Raw genomic sequence first — 8,276 nt, forward strand, 5'->3', positions numbered from 1 at the left:
TTGATACAAGCTTTTAATGAAGAAATAAAATCATCTAATTCAAAACACAACACAATTCAAGATGTTTCATTTTAAAACTTCAAAACGGAGCATGGGGTACTTGCGTGAATGCGTCCTTCGTGTGCAAATGTTGTGACTTTCCTGGCCTGAAGGCCGTCAATGTGTTGGACCATTAAATGGTGCACAGCGTCTCAACAGCAGTGGGGTTTGCTTCAACCGATGGTCACGAACATCCAGACGTGAATCAGCAAGGAGCATTTCTAGTCCCAGTTAGACAAAATCTACGTCAACACGTAAGACAAAACTACAATTCGTGTTGTAGAGAATGTACCTCGTCCTATACGTGTAACTTTTAAGTGGTATGCCTTGTGACTGATGAATGATCCGAGTGTGCTCCCTATTTCAAAGAGAATGAGTTGCTCCAGGGGCAGATGCTTCGTGAAACACAAAAGTACCCTTTGACCTGTATCACAAGAACAACGGGTCTCACCTGAGTTCTCTGTACAGGTTACTTCCAAAACAAACACACACTTTGTCCTAACATCACTTATTCAATGTTTGACCCTCACAGACAAAATGTTACCTGTACGCGCACAGTCAGACAAGTATTAATTCTAAATCATTGACGGGCATATTATCAACATTGAATTACTGCAGCGAAATTGACTGCATCACGTTACATCGTATTAACAAGAAGTTATTTTACAAATACGCACCGTCTGCTTAACCGTGTATGTACACCGTACTATTGTTGCGTCATTCAAAACGAGTAGGCCGTTGCATGCTGGCGTCTGGGTCAAAATGTATCAAATTCTAAACATTACGCTACAAATAATAAATCACGGCGTTTCGATGGCAACACAAGCAATCGTCATCAGGTGGGACAAGCACAGCAGCACTAATAAGAAACTGCTGGAGTAGGCGCCTACTACTTCAGCAGTTTCTCTTGCTGTGGTTGTCCCACCTGATGACGATTGCTTGTGTTGTGATCTAAACGCCGTGATCTGTTGTTTCTACCCACGTGGTGACTTTACCGAAATAACTCAAGAGTGTGGATTCCTGCAGTCACGAAAGCTTCGAATCAAGATTGCCTACAAACTACACAACCGAGATGACGCATCATCGCCCCCTACTAACAGGCTCTTGTCCACATGCAGGCTGGTGCAGGGCCACCACCTTGCGCCACACAGGGGAAGCTGCTATTTGGGGATGCTCTTCGAGTGTTTCAGACGAGATACAAAACTCCGAGTTGCTGAGGCGGTTAAGCAAGCACCGTGTAAATGCAATTATTATGATAACATAGTGAATGCTTGGGGGCTTATTGTCTCTCGCTCCTGGTTGGAGATCTACCCAACCCACGGGCCCACAAAGATTGGCCGCCCTTACTCTGCAGGATGAACCTAAGAAATGAGTGTCCAACTTCACATTATTGTCATTAAAGGCCTGTGACAAAGGTGCATCTATTGGAGCGACATCGTCTATGGCTTACACATCTACCGGGTCTCCACTTGACTTTGTATTGTCTAGGAGCAAGTTCACCCACACCTACACTTCCACAAACTGCTGGGAGTTGCCTCGCTCTGCCTCACAGTCAGAATTCTCCTCCTGCTTCACGTTGCCTCCATCGATGTGAAGGTCGGATTTTGAAGTTGAATCTCCATCTTCACATTTAACCTGCACTTCTTTACTCTTCACCATCACTTCTTCCCTCTTCACCATCACTTCTTCGCTCATCACTTCTTCCCTCTTCACCGTCACCTCTTCACATTTCACCTCGATACCTTTAAGTGTCAAAGCTGGGATTTTCCTCCGGTTCTTGTTTCATGAGGGATGGGCTCATTGCGGCACTTTGACTTTCACAAGCTGACTTCAGACTAAACTCCTTGTGGATCTTCCTATGCTTGTGCGTTCTCTGGTGCACTTGAAGATTTTATGAATCTGCAAACGCCTTCCAGCAGAGTGCACCTGAAGGGTTTCTCTCCTGTGTGTTCTCTGGTGTTTTTGAATAGATGAATGTGAGAATGCCTTTCCACACACACTGCACTTGAAGGGTTTCTCTCCCGTGTGTGTTCTCTGGTGTCTTTGACGATTTGATGAATCTGCAAATGGCTTCCCGCACAGAGTGCACCTGAAGGGTTTCTCTCCTGTGTGAGTTCTCTGGTGTACTTTAAGATGTGGCAACTGTGCAAACATAATCCCGCACAGAGTGCACTGGAAGGGTTTCTCTCCCGTGTGTGTTCTCTCGTGTCTTTGAAGAACTGATGGCCATGCAAATGCCTTCCCACACACAGTGCACTTGAAGGGTTTCTCTCCTGTGTGTTCTCTGGTGTACTTTAAGATGTGGTGACTGTGCAAACGCCATCCCACACACAGTGCACTTGAAGGGTTTCTCTCCTGTGTGTGTTCTCTGGTGTTTTTTAAGACCAGATGACTGTGAAAATGCCTTCCCACACACACTGCACTTGAAGGGTTTCTCTCCTGTGTGTGTTCTCTGGTGGGTCTGAACAACTGATGAATGGGCAAACGCCTTCCCGCACAAGGTGCACCTGAAGGGTTTCACTCCCGTGTGTGTTCTCTGGTGTCTTTTAAGAGCAGATGACCGTGAAAATGCCTTCCCACACACACTGCACTTGAAGGGTTTCTCTGCCGTGTGTGTTCTCTGGTGTATTTTAAGAGCAGATGACTGTGAAAATGCCTTCCCACACACAGTGCACTTGAAGGGTTTCTCTCCTGTGTGTGTTCTCTGGTGGGTCTCAAGAACTGATGGCCATGAAAATGCCTTGTCACACAGTGCACTTGAAGGGTTTCTCTCCTCTGCGAGTTCTCTGGTGCTGTGTCAAATTTCCAGTCCGATCCGTGCTGTATGCACGCTGGTCGCAATATTGACTTGTCGTACCGAGCTGCTGTGCTGACTGCCTTTGCTCCATCAGACCAGTGTCAGCTGCAGACAGAAAATAAGAATATGCACACCATCTACACGTCAGTATCGAGGCACAGAGGAATGCATATATACAGTCACATGTGACTTGCACGTCTATACTTATTTATATATTCATGATGCAGTGAAAAAGTTTCCCAAATACCTCACACGGGCTGTCATGGCACACAATGAGAGGGCAAATGGTCATAAATATGCCTGGAAGCCCTCGTATCTTCAAGATGAATGTTAACTCAAAACTCCGAGTACATAATTTCGGCAAAGGGTGTTGAAAACAAAACTATTTGTGTTATGCAGAAATGCATGAATTAATGTTCAATCGCAACTTAGAGGTGTGAATCCAGGCTCAGATGTCCTTAAATGCTGGGATGAACAGATCCGACTTCAGCTGAATGTGTGTGCTGTGTTCGCCTCCTGTTTCCATTCTTACAAAGACTTCCAGAGAAAAAAAAAACTATTGTTTTGATATAACTTCCGTGTTCAACAGAGTTAATAGATCTTCTTTGGTTCTTTTGGTAAAGTCACGTAGAATGAGAATAAAATAATAAAATAAAACAATAAAATTCTCACGACGTTTCGGCCACAACACAAGTGGCCTTCTTCAGGTGAAAGGAACAAACCTGTCGGGACGACAAAGCTACAATGAACGCTGCTAAGATTCGTAGCGTCTTTTAAACTGGTTGAGAGAAGTGAGGCACCTTGACAAAGGGGTTTACATAACAGGATAATTTAGCATAGACTTTACTGCAAACACAAACTTGACACTGTCACGGGTCAAGAGGCGGTGGCATGTCCAGAACCATGCCTGGCCACCTTCATCTGCTCAGCATTAATGCTTAATCACTCCACCAAGTAATTAATTGAGGATCAACAAACATAGCCGAGGCTAACTGGAGTTTGCGTGTCTCTCTCCGTGGTGAGATGTTAACTACCTCACCTGGTATACAGGAAGTCGTGGGTTCGATCCCGACCCTGACGCCTGCTGTATATTTGGAGTTTGCGCGTCTCTACGTATAGTGTCTTTGACCGATAGACATTGACACACGTATTCTTGGTTCTTTCGGTAAAGTTACGTAGATAGAAAATAACAATAACAGATAATACAATTACATTAAATAAAGACCACTTGTGTTGCAATCAAAACGTGGGGGTTTTTTGCTTTATTTACATTTTTTTATTTTTATTATGTTATTTTATTTTATTTTCTATCTACGTGACTTTACCGAAAGAACCAAGAATATTAATTCCTGCAGTCACCAAAGTTTTAAGTCAAAACATTCACACACGTTGACAAAGCCTCACCTTGTGTTGTTGTGGGCAGGTCGCTTCTGATAACAAGAGCGGTATAGCAGCTCAAGCGGGCTTGGCCTGGTGAAAAAAATAAAAACTGCGTGAATATTTACAATAAAACAAAGTTACACAGTGGCGAGCCGGGTGAAGACAAATTAAACTTAAGCGAGATAATTAAAGTGAACGCAATCAGGCGAGGGCAGGAGGCAAGGCCCCGCGTGGCGAGGCCCCGCGTTGTAAAGTTCCAACCTGGACATCGATTCCCATGCTCGCTGCTACTCAACTGACATCCCTACGAGAGAGAGAGAGGCTCTACCTTGGTAAACAACAACCACCATGACCACCATGAGAATTTCTCACCTCGGATTTCAGTCCAAGCGCGGATCGGCAGCCTCCTGTTACCTCGCGACGTCACGCGGGTAAGCAGGTATCATGACGTCACTTCCGGGGTAAGAGACACGCCCCTCCCACAATGAGCGGCTCTGTAACTGAATAAATTATATACTTAGTTTTTTCGGTAAAGTCACGTTGAAGAGAAACAACAAAATAATAAAATATATATAATCCAATAAAAAATTCTCATGACGTTTCGACCATAACTCAAACGGTCGTCTTCAGGTGTGTTGGTTTGCAAAAAAATATTTTTAAACGGCGCATTTATTTATTTATTAAAAAACGTTAGTGCCACGCGCAACGATTTGGCAGTTTACCCAGGACTAGTCCATCTATATTCTGAAAAGAGGAGGGGGGAGACGAAATTTGTTATAATGTATGCTGTCTGAAAGCCACTGTAAGCGTGAACAATCAATTAAGACCTGAAATGGTTTATCAAATCTTTCCAATGATTGCTAAGATAGAATCCATCTTCTCGGTTGAAATTGTCTCTGTGCTTGTATATGTGGATAGCCTCATGAACGAATCTCTCATGGAAGCCAGATGGCTTACAAAGAACCTCTGTCTTGGAAAAGTCAATGGCATGTGAGCCTACTGAATTAGAACAATGATCTGCCACGGCCGAGGTGTTGGTCCTACCGTGTTTAAGGTCTGCTTTGTGTTCACGAATGCGGTCCGAGACATGGCGTTTGGTTTCTCCAATGTAACTACTACCACAGAGGCAACTTAGTTTGTAGACACCAGGGTATTGTATGTCCGGAAGCACATCTTTTACAGACGGAACCAGATCACGGATTTTATGTAATGTGTTGAAACGGACCTGGATCTTGTGTTTATTCAAGATTTTGGAGATCTTTTTTGTGATCCCAGCAATGTAGGGTAAAGTGATGGTTTTGAAAGGCTCCTCAAGAGGGTTCTTCTTCATGGTTTGAGTGATAGCTTTGCGGATTATATAGTCGGAGTAACCATTAGCCCTAAGAGCTTGGTGTACGTGCTTGAGTTCACTGCTTATGTGTTCCTGGTCGGATATGCATTGGGCTCTATGATACAGAGTCTTGATGAGAGAATTCTTCTGTGATGGATGGTGGTGGGAATCCGGTTTCAGATAAGCATCCGTATGGGTAGCTTTCCTGTAGACAGAGTGGCTCATTGAACCATCAGGTCTCTTTTTAATTAGGACATCCAAAAAAGGTATCTTGCCATCTATTTCGACTTCCATGGTAAATCTGATGGCTGGGTGTATGGAATTGATGTGGTCGAAGAATTGGTCTAGAGCAGGCCGGCCATGTGGCCAGATGACAAAAGTGTCATCCACGTACCTCTTCCATAAGGTTGGGCGCAGAGTGGCAGTCTGGATGGCGTCAGTCTCAAATTTCTCCATGAAAATGTTAGCTATAACTGGAGAAAGGGGGGAGCCCATTGGGGTGCCCTCAGTTTGTTTGTAGAAAGTTCCATTCCAAGTGAAGTATGTATTGGTTAAACAATGTCTCACCAGGGGGGGTACCTCAGTGTTTAGTCCTTGATGAACTAAGTCTTCAATGATTGCAATGGTGTCAGGTACAGGAACCTTGGTGAATAAGGAAACTACATCAAAACTGACAAGCAGGTCGTCTGGGGACAGGGAAATACCCTTGATTGTCGATACCAGGTGAGTAGAATTTTGTACCGCAGAGGTGGTCTTTCCAGTGAAAGGATGCAGGATTTCAGACAAAAAACGAGCTAGTTTGTAGGTGGGGGAGCCGATAGTAGAGACTATGGGACGAAGGGGTGTATCTACTTTATGTATTTTTGGTAAGCCGTATAATCTTGGTGGCCTGGCAGCAGAAGGTTTCAACGAAAACTGTTTAGATTGATCAATTAATGCGGTTGAATCAGAAATTATTTTGTTGGTTTGTGTGACGAGGCTGTTGGTGGGATCTCTTTTTATTTTTGTATAACTACCATCGTCGAGTAATTCTTTAATTTTGTTGTTGTATTCTATTTTATCCATGATGACAGTAGCATTGCCTTTGTCAGCTGAGAGGACTACAATATCATTCCTCTTTTTTAATTTATATAATTCAAAACGCTCATCTTTGCTGAGGTTGCTAGCGCACTAACCGCTAGACTACCGCCACACACATTACACACACACGCACAGTACACACACACGGTGCACACACAGTGTACACACACACGGTACACACACACACAATACACACACACAGTACACACACACACACACACAGTACACACGCACAGTACACACACACACACACAGTACACACACACACAGTACACACACACACGGTACACACACACACAATACACACACGTTACACACACACACAGTACACACACACACAGTACACACACACAGTACACACACACACAGTACACACACACAGTACACACACGCACAGTACCCACACGCACGGGACACACACACGGTGCACACACACGCACGGTGCACACACACGCACAGTACACACACACACAGTACATACACACAGTACACACACAGTACACACACACGCACAGTACACACACACACAGTACACACACACAGTACACACACAGACGGTACACACACGTTACACACACCCACGCACAGTACACCCACACGCACAGTACACACACACAGTACACACACAAATGCACAGTACACACACGCACAGTACACACACACACACGCACGGTACACACACGCACGTTACACACACACATGCACGTTACACGCACACGCACGGTACACACACATGCACGGTACACACACACTCACGGTACACACACGCACGGTACACACGCACACATACGCACACGCACGGCACGCACACACACACATGGTACACACACGCACGGTACACACACACACTGTACACACACACACGGCACACACACACACGCACGGTACTCACACACACTCACAGTACACACACACAGTACACACACACAGTACACACACACGGTACACACACACGCACAGTAGACACACACAGTACACACACACACGCACAGTACACATACACGCAGTATATACACACACAAACGCACAGTACACACACGCACAGTACACACACAGTACACACACACACGCACGGTACACACACACACACGCACGGCACGCATACACACGCATGGTACACCCACGGTACACACACACTGTACACACACACACACGCACGGCACACACACACACGCACGGTACTCACACACACTCACAGTACACACACACAGTACACACACACACGGTACACACACACATGCACGTTACACGCACGGTACACACACACACGCACGGTACACACACACTCACGGTACACACACGCACGGTACACACGCACACATACACACACGCACGGCACGCACACACACGCATGGTACACACACGCACGGTACACACACACACACTGTACACACACACACACGCACAGCACACACACACACGCACGGTACTCACACACACTCACAGTACACACACACACAGTACACACACACGGTACACACACACACGGTACACACACACGCACAGTAGACACACACAGTACACACACGCACAGTACACACACACAGCACCTGCCCCGAGCACCTTAACAGACTGTTGGGGCAGGTGCTGTTAGCGAGCACCTGCCCTGACAACCTTAACAGACTGTTGGGGCAGGTGCTGTTAGCGGGC

The 8,276-nt window shown here is 45.6% G+C and overlaps 1 pseudogene; it reads right to left on the reverse strand.

Moving 5' to 3' along the window:
* On the reverse strand, window positions 1-2,836 carry LOC142914712 (uncharacterized; annotated as a pseudogene).
* Window positions 2,837-8,276: the final 5,440 nt, after the last annotated feature.

This window comes from Petromyzon marinus, unplaced genomic scaffold (assembly GCF_048934315.1).
Source record: "Petromyzon marinus isolate PM22_M1 ecotype Great Lakes invasive population unplaced genomic scaffold, UKy_Petmar_22M1.pri1.0 PM_G_Scaffold_29, whole genome shotgun sequence".
Lineage (NCBI taxonomy): Eukaryota > Metazoa > Chordata > Hyperoartia > Petromyzontiformes > Petromyzontidae > Petromyzon > Petromyzon marinus.